The sequence below is a fragment of the Galeopterus variegatus genome, unplaced genomic scaffold (genome assembly GCF_000696425.1).
Source record: "Galeopterus variegatus unplaced genomic scaffold, G_variegatus-3.0.2 Scaffold902, whole genome shotgun sequence".
Lineage (NCBI taxonomy): Eukaryota > Metazoa > Chordata > Mammalia > Dermoptera > Cynocephalidae > Galeopterus > Galeopterus variegatus.
Genome location: NW_007727013.1, coordinates 814,441 through 828,699, shown reverse-complemented (window position 1 = coordinate 828,699; position 14,259 = coordinate 814,441). Strand labels below are relative to the sequence as shown.

Sequence of the window (14,259 nt, the reverse complement as noted above, 5' to 3'; positions counted from 1 at the left end):
TGAATAAATTTTAAAAACTGTGATATACTTACACAATGGAATACTATTCAGCCATAAAAGAAATGATATACTATCATTTGCAGCAACGTGGATGGAACTGGAAACCATCATGTAAAGTGAAATAAGTCAGGCAAAGAAAGACAAATACCACATGATTTCACTCATATGTGGAATCCAAAAAAAAAAAGTGATTCTCATAGAAGAAGAGAGTAATAATACCACGTGATTTCACTCATATGTGGAATCCAAAAAAAAAAAGTGATTCTCATAGAAGAAGAGAGTAATATAACGGTTACCAGAGACTGAGGGGTGGGAAGAATAATGGTTACCAGAGGCTGGGAGGGGAGGGGGATGGGAGGGAGTAGTAGTGGACTAGTGGGTACAAAAGTATGCTCTGTACTCTGAGTGAATCATTGTGCCGTATATGCACGTACTGAAACAACACACTGTACCCCACAGATATGTACAAGTAAACATTAAAATAAAAAATGATCATCATAATAAATTTAAAACAAACAAAAACTTTTCCCAAGAATATCAGACCCATATGATATTTTCAGGCAAGTATTCAAGGATCAAATCTTTCCAAACTTTAGTATAAGTCTCTAGAGAGAAGGGGGAAAAATGAAAAAGCCACCAAGTCTTTCTTAAAGGATAATATAACCTCAATACAAAATTTACATAAGACTGTACAGGAAGAAAAATTATAGGTCAATAGCATTTATAAACATAGATGCAAAAATCCTGAATAAAATATTAACAAACCAAATTTAGAGTGAATAATGAAGACAATCTGTATTTACCAAACTGGTTTATACTAGAAATGCAAAAATATCTTAATACTAGAAAGTACATTAATGTAATTCACCACATTAGCAGATTAGAGTATAAAAACTATACAAACATCACAGCAGATGCAAAAAAGTATTTAATAAAAATACTACATTTATTCTCACTAAAACCTCTTAGCACATTTGGCACAGAAATAATCTGATAAATAATAACTACTAAAAAGCCTGCAGAAAACATCTTACCCCACAGTGAACAATTCCTTTATAAAGGCATTTTCTTAATAATCAAGAATAAGACAAAATAGAAATATCTCCTTTGTAATCAGAAGTAAAAAATGGATGTCTGTTGTTTCACCACCTCTGCTCAATATTATCCCAACCTGTGCAGTAAGACAAGAAAAAGAAATACAAAGTATAAGAGTTAGAAAGAAAGAAACAAAACTGTCATTATTTGCCAATGTTATAATCTTCTACATAGCAAAAACTGTACTAATTTTTATAATTAATAGATGAGTTTTTGCAAGATAGTTATACATACCTACAAAATAATTTTAAAATAATTTTTAAAAGGTCAAAATACAAAAATAATTACATTTTTATACATTAATAAGTATTTAGAAAATGTAAACTTTTTAAAGTTACCATTGTTCATTGTATTGTTAATTTTTTATATAATGTAGTTTAAATTTCTGGAAATAAAGAAAAAATATTGGGCAAATAATGATTTAAAAAAACAGAGATAGCATTTAGAGTAGCCACAAAAAATAAGATATCCAGAAATAAATCTAACAAAAGTAGAAGACAACTTAGTGAAGAAAATTATTTATTTTGAAAGTTATTAAGGAATACCAAAATAGAATAGAAATCCATGTTCATGAATACGGAGACTTGCTATTATTAAGATGTCAGTTATCCTCAAATTGATCTAATTTGATTACTGACCAGTCGCCTGTTCCTATAACCCAAGCCCTAGATATAGCAAAGTAAGTAACACATCTTCTTGCACAGAAGATAAGAACCACATCTTTGACCCTTCCTGTCCTCCAGGGAAATTTCACCTCATCACTCTGTGTGTTCCCATTGTGCATACTTATGGTGGCAGTAACCACACTTTCTAACCTAAAATCCCAGACATAATGTTCAGGGTAGGCTTCCTCAACCTTGGCACCATCCGGGTGCTGGGACATTTGGGGCTGGACAATTCTTTGTTGTTGGGGGCTGTCCTATGTGTGGCAGGATGTTTAGCAGTGTCCTTGGCCACTACTCACTAGATTCCAGTAGCAGCCACACATACAAATGCACACTAGTTGTGACAATCAAAAATGTCTCTAGACGTTGCCAAATAACCCCTGACAAGCAAAATTGCCCCCAGTTAAGAATTACAGGTTTATGATACAATGTGACAAATAAAGTACATTTCCTATAGACTTTTATCCCTCATTCACTTGTTTTCCCACTGGATTTTCATCATCACCAAATGAAGTATCCCATTTGCAAAGAATTAGGAAACAGAATTATATACGACTATTCAAGACCAATATGGGAAGCCAAAGGACAAAAGAGGAATGTCTTTAAAATTATACAGAGAAACGATTTTCAACTGCGGCTGAGAATGCTAGTGTTCATGACATTCTTATTTCTCCTCCTTTTCTTGAACATGCGTAGTCTACATTTCCCAGCCCCTTTCACTTTGGAGGTTCATATGACTAATTTTTGATCAGTGGAATTTGGGTGGAAGTGATATACATTACTTCCAGGTCAGATCTCTAAAACCTTTTGCATGATCCTCCATGCTCTTGTCCCTTGTCACCTGGAGGGTTGCAGAAGACCTAGAGGAGGACTCCAAGACTTTGATGGAGTCTCCAGTTAGAAGAAACTTGGATCCCTAAATCCCCTGTAGAAAGCTGTGCACCAAACATCTGTGCTTAACAATTAATTGAGCAAAATCCTTTTTTGTGTTATGCCACTGAGATCTGAACAGTTATCTTATTCTGACTAATAGAGTAACCTGGAATTCTGTACCCATATAAACCATCAATAAATTGAGGGAATGGGGATTGGGGGGAAAAGTTTTCAAAAGTTTACTTCCTCAACATTCTTTCTCAAAAAAGTGGGTAGAGGATGTACTCCATCAAAATAAGGGAGTAAAACAAAGAAAGAAGCAGAATCCAGGATGCTAGGAACCTGATACAGGAGTCAGATGAAGGGAATCCTCAGGATGATAGCTAAGCAGCAGATTTAGCAACTAAAAATATCAGAGCATAAAGACAAGGGCTACAGAAGTGACCTTTGTGAAAAAAAATGGAATAGATTATCTTAATGGAAGGGTTTTGTATGGAATGGTTTTGTACAGCTCTACCAGAGAGTCTGGAGTTATATTTGTGATAAATACACAGGAAACCAAGGGAACACAAAAAACTGAGGCAATCAACTCCAGGGAAAACAAAAGTTGAACAGAAAGGAAATAAAATCATAATACACTTTGAGATTTAGCTGTAAACAGTATTTACGTCGTCATAATAATGTTTATTCTGAATACTGATTCACTCCCGAATTATTATACATCCATAGTAGGAAAACAACAGGAGGGAAAGTGTCTGGGGTGAATGAAAGGATAGGATAGGTGGGAATATATAAGAAAAGTAATTCTTATAATCCGTAGTAGGAAGTACACGGATAATGTCTAAAATTGAAAAATCATAAAATAGCAGTTGTAAGCATATTATTTAGAAACATTGAGGCAAATCCCCCCCCCAATAAAGATATAACAGCTAAAAGAAATGGAAATTGTTGCTTGTGGGGAGAGGAATCAGGGGCAAGAAAGCTGGAGAGGGGACTGCTATTCTTTATCATCTGCAATCCAGTATTATTTGATTTTTAAATTATATATATATATATATATATATATATATAAATTACTTCATTTCAAAACTAAATTTTTAGGTTAGGAGAAAGAAAATTGAAAAATTCATAAAGGGAACCATCAATAATGATATGAAAAATATTTACTTTCAAATAATGAAATAGAAATTAAAATAAGACACAATTTATTTTTACCCATCAAATAAAGATTTTTTAAAAGAATGATAACTTCAATGTTGGGCATAGCAAAAACTCTTCTCCTGCCATATAAACTTGGATAACCTTTCAGGTGGTCAATTTGGCTTATGCATTCTACCACTCTGCCAAGTCCATTTCAAACATGCATTACTGATATTGCTTATCGATCATCACTCTCTTTCCAGCATAGAACAGAGCTTGAGACTCTTTCTCAACACAACACTCAAGATGGCCACAGCAATTGATCAGAATCAACATGCATGATTAAACAAACTTACTTGCCATCCTGGGATAAACATAATACTGTCTTTGCCAAAATTTTCTAGGATATAAAGTGTGTGGCAAAGCTTTTGTGCTAGTGCTTTATTGAAGGTGAAATCTGAGGGAAGCACGAGTGAAAGAAACAGGGAAGTGAGTCAGGGAAGGAGAGAAAGCAAACACATTGTGGTGCATTATTAAGCAATATAGCTGGTTGCTCAAACAAAACGTCTCAACAGAGGTGGTGTGCAGCACTGCTTGTCAGAGCAATTCATCAGGTGGAGGAAGGATGAACAATTTATCTGCTGGTCCCTTCACATCTTCTGCCTCTCACTGCCAAAGTCCACCCCTAGGGCATTAGCGCTCTCCCCCCCCGGCCCCCGTCTGGACTGTGTTGCCTGGCCTCTCCAGGCAGCACTAGGAGCTGCTGCAGGTCCAATCCAGCCTGAGGTCAGTCACAGTGTCTGTCCTTGCCAGTGGTGCTGGTGGCAAGGACAGGGCTGGTAGCTGGGACTGCAAGAGCAGATCCCTTAGAGAAGCAAGGGGAAGCAGGGCTAAACAGATTTGGGGCATTGCATAAATTGGGTTCAGTATGCATATGACGCCATTTTTGCAAAATTTTAAAAAGTCTATGTATAATATAGACATTCACATGTACCAGGATAGTTCTAAAAGTTCATGGAAAATTGAATTAAAAGATAATATGAATCTTTCCATGAACTTTCACATGGGAAAGTCTGAAGGGATGTACCTAAAAATGTTTACAGGGATTACATATAAGTGATTTTTTCATTTTTTGTTTACCTGTATTTTTTTGGTTTGCTACAATAAACTTTTATTTATTGTATAAAATAAAGAAGAGAAGATAAATGCTGGTAATTAAAAATCATATTTTAAAATAAAATATTACCTAATAAATCAAAACAAAATTAAAAAGATGACACTTGTAAACAAAATTTAAAAGTAACAATGACCTGGGGGCCGGCCCGGTGGCGCACTTCGGATCCCACATACAGACCAGTTCCCACTCACTGGCTGAGCAAGGTGCGGGCGCGACACCAAGGGTTGCGATCCCGTTGCCGGTCCCGGTCTGGTATGGGCGCGACACTGAGGGTTGCGATCCGTTGCCGGACACGAAAAAAGACAAAAAAAAAAAAAAGAAACAATGACCTGCAAAAATGTTCTGTAACATATGACAAAGAGTATATATGCCCAAATATGTATCGAACAATGAATACCAAATAGAAAATGGACAAATGAAATAAATAGGAAACCCATAAAAGAATTAGAACCACAAAAGACCATTTTTAGCCCATCGAATTGACAAATATTTTTAAGTGGTAATTCCAGTGTTGGCAAGGGTGCAGGGGAAAACTCTTCATGCACCAGTGGTAGGCACATAAACTGTACATCCCTTCTAAAGGACAATTTGGAATACATAGTGTTATGGGCTGAATTGTGCTCCCCCCTGCCAAATTCTTATGTTGAAGGCCTAACCCCCAATGAAACTGTATTTGAAGATAAGGCCTTTAAGCAGGTAATTAAGGTTAAATAAGGTCATAAGCGTGGGGCCCTAATCCAATAGGACTGGTGTCATTATAAGAAGAGGAGGAGACATCAGAGATCACTCTGCGTGTGCACACAGAGGAAGGGCCTGTGAGGGCACAGTGGCAGTCTGTAAGCCAGGAAAAGAGTCCTCACCAGAAACTGAACACTGCTGGAATCTTGATCTTGGACTTTCCAGCCTCCAGAACTGTGAGAAAAGACATTTCTGTTGTTAAAACAACCTAGTCTGTGATATTTTGTTATGGTGGCCCAAGTGGCCTAATACACATAGCAAAAGATTTTTAAGTACACCATCTAGCCGAGCAATTCCACTTCTGTGAATTTAGTCTAAGGAAATAAGTAATGAAACATTTTCTACAAAATTTAGCATTGTTCCTATTAGTGAAAATTGAGAGAGAGGCCACTCATAGTAGAGTGTATATATAAATTTTAAATCATTGTGGAGTAGAAAACATCATGAAAAATTTTTATGATATTTTTGAGTTTTTTTAATTGGTTAATATGATATATTTTTAAGCCAAAAAGCATATTACAAAACAGTATATGTTGTAGTATGTCCCATATACATATATATATATATATATATGTATATGTATATATGTATATGTATATATGGTGTAGTAGTTAGGAACATCAGCTACGGGTGTCCCAGTGGTATGGCTCAACTCATATATACTAGATGGATGACTTTGGGCATGTTCCTAATTGCACAGTGCCTCAGCTTCTCCACTATAAAAGAGAAATGGTACCAACTACTTCACAGGACTGCTATGAAGATGAACTCAGATAATGAGGATGTTATAACTAAGGGCTACTGTAAGTGGCAGCAGCAGAATGGGTACGGTGACTCAAAGAGTCTGAAGATTTCAGACCTGGGTCCAGCCTGCCTCCACAATGTATGGCAGGCAAGTCACTTTACCTCTCCTAGCTTCAAGTTCCTTATCTTCTATCCTTATTCTAAAGAAAACCCTGACTAGCTGCTCTCTGAGGATCCTTGTGGCTCCACCCTCAAAGAATGACCTGTGCCTATCAATAGTGGAAGACATCACAGCTTTAAGCAACACGACAAAGAGAACGTAATTAACTGCATATGGGTACCCTGCTCCTCTGGAAGTAAGCAAATGTTCCCAGCCTTCTGTGTCAGTGGAGACATTCACAGTAAACATTTCTGCTGTTCCCCATGTGAGAGTGGCCAGTAGTTTTCATAATCGCTGGTTACAAAAATACATCACGGCAAAAAGCTACTAAGCATTCAGCATTGCTCTTAAATTAATTTTTATTTAACTAAGCCCAATAGCAACCTCATTTACTTGAAAAATAGTACGACTTTCATGGGAGACACATTATTATATCACCCACAGACCACACTTGGTGCCTCATCCCCTGGCAGACACCTCACAGCCACTCCAGGATCTGCCATCTGAAAACCACTCAGAAAGAGGGCAATTTGAGAATGACTAAGAGGAAGTCTTCTCACGACTTCCTCAGGGAAGTGGGGCAGGAAGATCTTTCTTTGCCTGCCTCCAGTTTGAAACTGAGCCAAGAAGTGCAGTGTGCTGGTAGCCTGCAGAAAGACTGCTTCTGGTGTGAGTGCCAAGCAGCGTTTAGACACCTCTATAGCCCTAGAGGTTCCATGGGGACTGTGTGAGGTGAGCACTCTGCCCTGGATACAAAAAGCATACCCCTCAACAGAGCTGGAAACATGAGGAAGTGACAGATTGGATGGTTTTCTCTTTGGATAACTTTTATCATCAGAAAGAGACACTGCCCTTGATTCATAAAAGGTCCATCCCTTGAATTGAAATCATACTGTTCACTGTGATTGCTGAGTGTGCAAGGCAACAGACTGCCATGGAAAACACTGGAACTATGTGTGCTTGAAACACATAGTTTTCAGTCACTAAATGTCTCTTAGCCTCAGTTTCTTCTTCTAAAAAATGAGAGTACAAATAATGCTAAATTTAATGAGTTGTTGTTAATAAGATAATTAAATCTAGTAAACTCCAAGGAACTATGGAAATGTTAATTATTGTTATTACTAGTAGTATCACGGAATTTTTTCAAGTTAAAAAAAATACCTGTTTCTCTGTCTCTGCAGAAATCTAGCAACCCAGATAGGAAACCTTTTAATAGCATACAAAAAATGAACAATTTCATCCCCGGCAAAGCCCATACGTGTTCACCAGTCTGTCAAAGGTGCCTTCTGTGGGTAAGAATGATCTATAGAAGCCCGAAGGTTGATTATGAAATCTCAAGTGTCTGTTTGCCTCGAGCCATTCTAGATGAGGTATTCAAATCACATCCAAGTAATCGGTTTGCTCTGATGGACTGGAATAACTAGGAGGAGGGCTTGATTTCCCTTGCTGGAGCGGAGACACATCCATTGTCTTCCTTTCCATAGATTAAATATCTAGCTTTTTGTTCATACTTGACAATATGACTTGAGGCTTGAAATTCATGTTCAAATTTATACGCTAGGGAAGAACATGTTACTTTAGTTACTTTACAAATCACAGGCAGAAATGAAACCAAGCAGCTCAGCTGGCATGCAGTCTTTTCTAGAATTTAAAGGCATATTTATATTTTTGAAAGGGATAATTAGTTTACATTGTGTATGTGGCAGTAAGTTCTCCAAGGTGGAATCTTACCAAATATATTATCAAATATTTACTTTGGTCTTGTCTCCTCTGTCTTGATAAAAGAACATTTCCAATCCAAATTATTAATTAATATCCAATTAAAATCCAAAAGCATCTTGTTAACTAGACTTTGGGCATGTCCCAGTGATCAGTAGGTGTTGAAGTGCACAGAATTCAGACCTAGACAACAATGTGTAAACAGTGTCACCTGTTACATCAACTTGAGGAAGTCTGTATCACTTCTCTGAGCCTCCATTTCCTCATCGGTAAAATATGAATTAAAATGCTTCCTAACAGAATAAAATGAGAAACTGTGGGCGAAAAAGTTGTAATTGTTATATAAATGTTAATGATAGTTGTTGCTATCATTGGAAAGCTACTAGAGTAAGATCTGCTTGCCCAATTATTCTCAGTGGCCCAAATGCAATGACTGATACTGACATTATTGCCACTTCCCTCACCACCTCAGTGCAGTATGAATGCCCCTAGGAAAAAGATATTTGTATTCTGAAATATTTATAGATGAAATGATATGATGCCTTGGATATGCTTCACAAATAAAAAAGCAGGTTGTGAAATAATGCAAGTTATGTGCTTCCTTGGAGATAGATATAGATATGGAAATGAAAATGGAAACAGATGTGGATACAGATATAGACTTATATAGAGAGCAACAGAGATATAGATACAGAGATTGATGTAGACATAATGTCTAATAATACCAAAGTCATTATACCTGAGTGTAATAAAAGTAGGGTTTTTTCCCCTTCTTTGTGGCATATCTGTATTTTTCTACTTTTTCCAATGAACATGTTTGTGTCTACAATTTTTAAATATGGTTTGTTTTTCATCTTTGTTTTGTTTTTCAAACAGATATTAGAAAAAAGTTTAAGTTGCAATATTCATGTTAAAAACATGAAGCATTAACTCTATACTCTTTCTTAAAGCTAACAAGACCTCTTGGCAACTTTAGCTTTTTCCTGCCTAGTCCCTCCAGTTGGATCATTCTCCTTGCTCCAGCACCATTCTTCAGATGTTTGGTTCTTTCCCACCTGTAGATGAGTGCCTAAATCTATGTCCTCAGAAATTTTCTAGTTAGCCAACCAAATGAAGTTTGTTGGTTTCCTTCAGAGTTCCTCACATAATTTTATGATTATATGTTTTTTTGTTGGCTTCATTTTTATTGGCTGTCTCACCCATGAGACTCTAAGTGCCAAGAGGTAGAGACCATGACTGTTTTTTGTTTATCACTGAATACCCAGTGCCTACCATAGAGTCTGGCACGTAAGTATGTATTGAATGAATGAATGAACAACGAATGAATGATCCAGGATCCATGCAGGAAGGCAGACGCCTTCACCCAGATAGATGTATCAGGCTCTGCAGCTGAGGGCAGGAGCTGAATCAGCAGGCATTAGAAGGCTGGCATATCAATAAATATCTGCCTGCTAAATTAGAAATTAAAACTGAAGCAGTCATAAATGATGATTTCTGGTTAAATTTAACAAACTCCTCCCAGCATTGCTTACTTGAGAATCCAGACTTTTAAAATCAAACTCTCTGCTGCACATGGGGAAACTGAAACTAGAGAAACCACACAACTGTCAGGTGGTGGAGCTAGCAGCCCAGGTCCCCTTCTGTCAGGCCTCTCAACTGCTCCTTGCTGGCCTCACTGTGACAGCAGCAGACCCCAGGCACCCTCAGACTGAGAGCCCCAGAATTTTTTCTTGGCTTTTGCTAGCACTAGAGTCTGAAAGCACGTGAATAGACTTGCTTTTCCAACAGCCTTTTCATAGGTCGTTTATCTCAAAACATACAGATTCATACCTAGTTTGACACCAACACTCCTTTTATTGCAGCTATCTCAAATCCCAAATCAACACAACTCACTTTCTTCCTCTCACTTCTTTACCACACAAACTTGCCCAGTGTCCTTCAGAACCAGATCTGCTTTAATCACTCAACTTCTTTTGGCATTTAAAAATCATATTTAAATGCACGTGATACATGTATTAAATACATGTAATAATAATTACATTTATTGAGAGCTTACTATATGCCAGGCACTATTCTAACTACATGTTATTATCATACAATGTTCACCGCAACCCGATGAGAAAGGTGATGTTATGCCCAGTTTAAATGTGTAAACTGAGACACAGAGAGGTTTAAATAACTTGCCTGATTAGCAAGTGGTGGAGCTGGAATTGGACCCAGGCAGTTTAGTTCCAAAAACACATTCATAATGGCACATGGTTTTGTTGTCGTTTTTAAATAAGATAGGTGTTTGTTTCTGTGTTGTGTATCAACACAGAAGTACGTGGTGCCAGGCTGTGGGGGACACTCTACCCTCCTCAACATGTGGCTTTTATCTCTCTAACCCAAGGCTGTTGCTCGCTAATTGACACTTCCCAGGCAGGGGAAGGTGGAAAGAGGAAGAGGAAGGCAAGCTGCTTCCCTCCCTTAGGCAACTTTTCATTCTGAAAAATGGCAAATCTATAGAAAAAATGGGAAGATTTTAAAAATGAAACCAAGAACTTTTCACCTAGATTGATCAATTGTCGACATTTTGCCACATTTGACTTATCTCTCCCAGCCAGTTAGAAATACTACAAATGAAAATAGTTGACTTGATGAGATGAAATGCTGTGGATGACTTTCTTTTTTATTCCCTTTTTGTCAGAATGTTGTGTGTGCCACAAACAAAAACACACACACATAAAAAAAAAAGAGAAAAGATTTTTTAAAAGATAAACATGTCAAAGCCACAACAACACAAACATTGCCAGTTTAGCTTCTCCATACCATAGAAATAGAGAACAAAAAGAGGAAACTGGTGGGGTGGAAACAGAATGGACTTCGAAGGCTGGATTCAAGCCCAGCTCCACCACTTGCCAAGCTTTATAATAGCTGGGCAAGCAACTTAGCCTCCCTGAGCCTCAGTTTCCTCATATGTAAAAATATATGAGGACTTATTAAAAATCCATATTTCCAATTATTTTAATTTAGTAGGTCCAGGGTAGAACACAGAAATCTTCCTTTTTAACAAGTCCAACGTAAGTGGTTCACAGAGCATATTTTGAGAAACAATGAATAGGAAGGAAGTTAGCTCAAGAATTTCTAGAAGTGGGACTGTAAATTGGTGCAGCCACTATGGTAAACAGTATGGAGGTTCCTCAAACAACTACAGATAGAACTTCCATATGATCCAGCACTCCCACTGCTGGGTATATACCCAAGGAATGAAAATCATCATGTCAAAGGGATACCTGCACTCGCATGTTCATTGCAGCTCTATTTACAATAGCCAAGAGTTGGAACCAACCTAAATGTCTATCAACAGACAACTAGATAAGGAAAATGTGGTACATATACACAGTGGAATGCTACTGTGCCATAGAAAAGAATGAAATTCTGCCATTCACAGCAACATGGATGAACTTAGAGAAAATTATGTTAATTGAAAAAAGCCAGGCACAGAAAGAGAAATACCACACGTCCTCAGTAAGTGGGAGCTAAAAAAAATAAACAAATAAGTAAAAAAAGAAAGAAAGAAAGATACAACAATCACAATAATTTGCTGAAGTTTCAAAAGGAGAGAACAGAACTGAGGCTACCAGAGGTGGGAAAGGGGGAGGGGGAGGCACGGTTAGTGAAAGATTGGTAAAGGGCCACAAAAACTGATTCTATTGTGTAATGTTGAATATACTAATTATCCTGATTTCAGCATCAAATATTGCACACAGGTATTGATATTCAACACTGTACCCCACAGATATGTACAGTAGATTGTTTTAATAAATTTTTTTTAAAAAGAATTTCTGGAAGTGGGGAAGTCCCAAATCCTTTTCAATGTCTCCTTGCTCTCCCTCGCCTTGCTCTCCCTCGCCCCGCTCTCCCTGCTGCTGTTACCCTTAACCTCTCCCACATTGGAGGCTCCACAGTCTTGCCTCCCTGGCTCCAGTGTGGTCTCCAAGTGGAGTCTTCTTGTATCATCTTCACCCCATACCCCACCCCCAATCCATCCAAGTTTTCCCACCAATCTCTAACATAAAGCTTCTGCTTCAGACATCCCAATCTTCAGACAGCAGTACCTACCACCCCTCCCATTTGCCCTTACTCTCTGCCTCCTGTTCAGAGCCCAGCTCAGGTCCTCTTCTTTCCAGAAGCCCTCCCAAACTATTCCCGCCACCCTGAGTTCTTCACTCCTTGAAAGATTTATCATTTAACTCTACCTTGCATTATTCTCTACCTGGCCCTCTTGTTTTATTCTGGGCGTCTCTAAATGTATTCTGAGACGCTGAGGATAGAGGCAGTGATTTCTCCCTCCTCATATTCTCTGTGACACTTAACCAGTGCTAGACTCATAGTAGGCACACAACTCAACTTACACTGACTGGCTTGTTACTTAGCTGACGTACCGAGGAAGATAAGAGGAGATCAAGGAAAGCATCTTCATAAGGGCAAGAGCAAGTGTGGAGTTGTAGGTTGACAAACCCACTTAAGGGTCCTTGAGTATGACTGAACCAATCTTCAGGGTTGTTTTTAATACTGAGCTGTAAGTGGCATGATAAAAGTAGAGTTCAAGATAAAATCTGTAATGAATGAAAAGCAATGGGTAAACAGCTGCTGTCACGTGCTCTGTTGTGTCTTTCATGAGATTTAATTAAAAATATCCGTAATACATCTAAAAAAAATGCCTGGTGAATTCCCTTTATTTTTCCTTTAATGTGTTACTAAGGAGTTATTGGTATCATTTCAGGGCTCCAGCACAAATACCTCTCGGATTTTTTGGTGGGTTCACACCTCTACTCTTTTATGGATTTCTTCCTAGAGGGGCTTGAATATGGGGCTTGCATTAAATGTGCCTTGCGATAGGTTGGCTAGAGCAAGCTGAACAGCAAATGGCAATAAAGCTCACCAAGGCAATGACTGTTCCTCACCAGCGTAGTTTGTTTTACAGCACAAACTTTCTAGATGGATTCTGATGTAACCCTTTTACTTCCATCTCCCAACAATATTGAAACTGAAAAATCAATTACAGCACCCACCTTTCATATGTTGCTCAGTTTTGCTGGAGTAGGAAGGGGAGGATGGTAAAAATAAACACACATGCATCCTTCTCTTTAGACAAAGCCATTCGTAAATAACTGAAAAACAATGAGACCTCTCCCAGGAAGGTCATGGGTGTGTTTAATTAAGATTAATTACGAATAAGTGCTATTAGAAAAGGCTTTATTTATTCAAGGGCCTACAAACAGCTTAAATCACAAACTCTTAGTTCGTTATGTCAACAGGCTGTCAATAAAAATCAGTTTATTGGGGTTGGTAGAGTCACTAGCACATTCGTCAGTCCTGGGTCTTTAACCAGCCGCAGTCATCAAATCTCATTAGCCCGTTCTGTCTCCAGGAGGAGGGAGATCATCTATCAGTTACCATTACTTCGTGACAAACCATACAAAAGAGAGCTTTAAATCCACCTGTGCTCTAAGCCCAGGAAGGAGATAAATGTCCTTGGATATCAGCTCTGGCAGAAAAAGAGTGCAGAAGGCAACAGGATGATTGTGTGTGGGTTGAGCTTATGGCTGTTTTGTTTTAAATTAGCAAATGATTGCAGACTTCATTCAACAGACCTGACTTGCCCCTTCTGGATGTTTCCTAATCTCACTCTCCATAGAGGACTGAAAAATGAATGCTGTGAAATTAGCATGAGTTTAGTGACACTGTAATTAGATAACTTTCTCCCATGAAAATCCAACTCTAGAATTACTAAACAGATGTGATTTTCTGTTCATTGTGCATCTGCCTGTAAAAGCAAACAACAGAAACAATACGTTTCTAATTATGTAAGTAAAAGGACAGGAGCAGCATGAGACAGAGTTCAGAAACTGCCTTTCTTCATTTTAATACCTTCTGGTGACCTTTTCACAAAAAGCAACAGGCTA

General features: G+C 38.0%; 1 long non-coding RNA gene across 1 annotated transcript in view; it reads right to left on the bottom strand.

Annotated features, from left to right (window-relative positions):
- Positions 1 to 944: 944 nt before the first annotated feature.
- LOC103590962 overlaps positions 945 to 14,259 on the bottom strand; it is an 18,069-nt gene continuing 4,754 nt past the window's right edge. Inside the window, exon 3 of the long non-coding RNA XR_550523.1 lies at positions 945 to 1,171. This is a non-coding gene — a long non-coding RNA (uncharacterized LOC103590962). The remainder of the gene's footprint in view (positions 1,172 to 14,259) is intronic.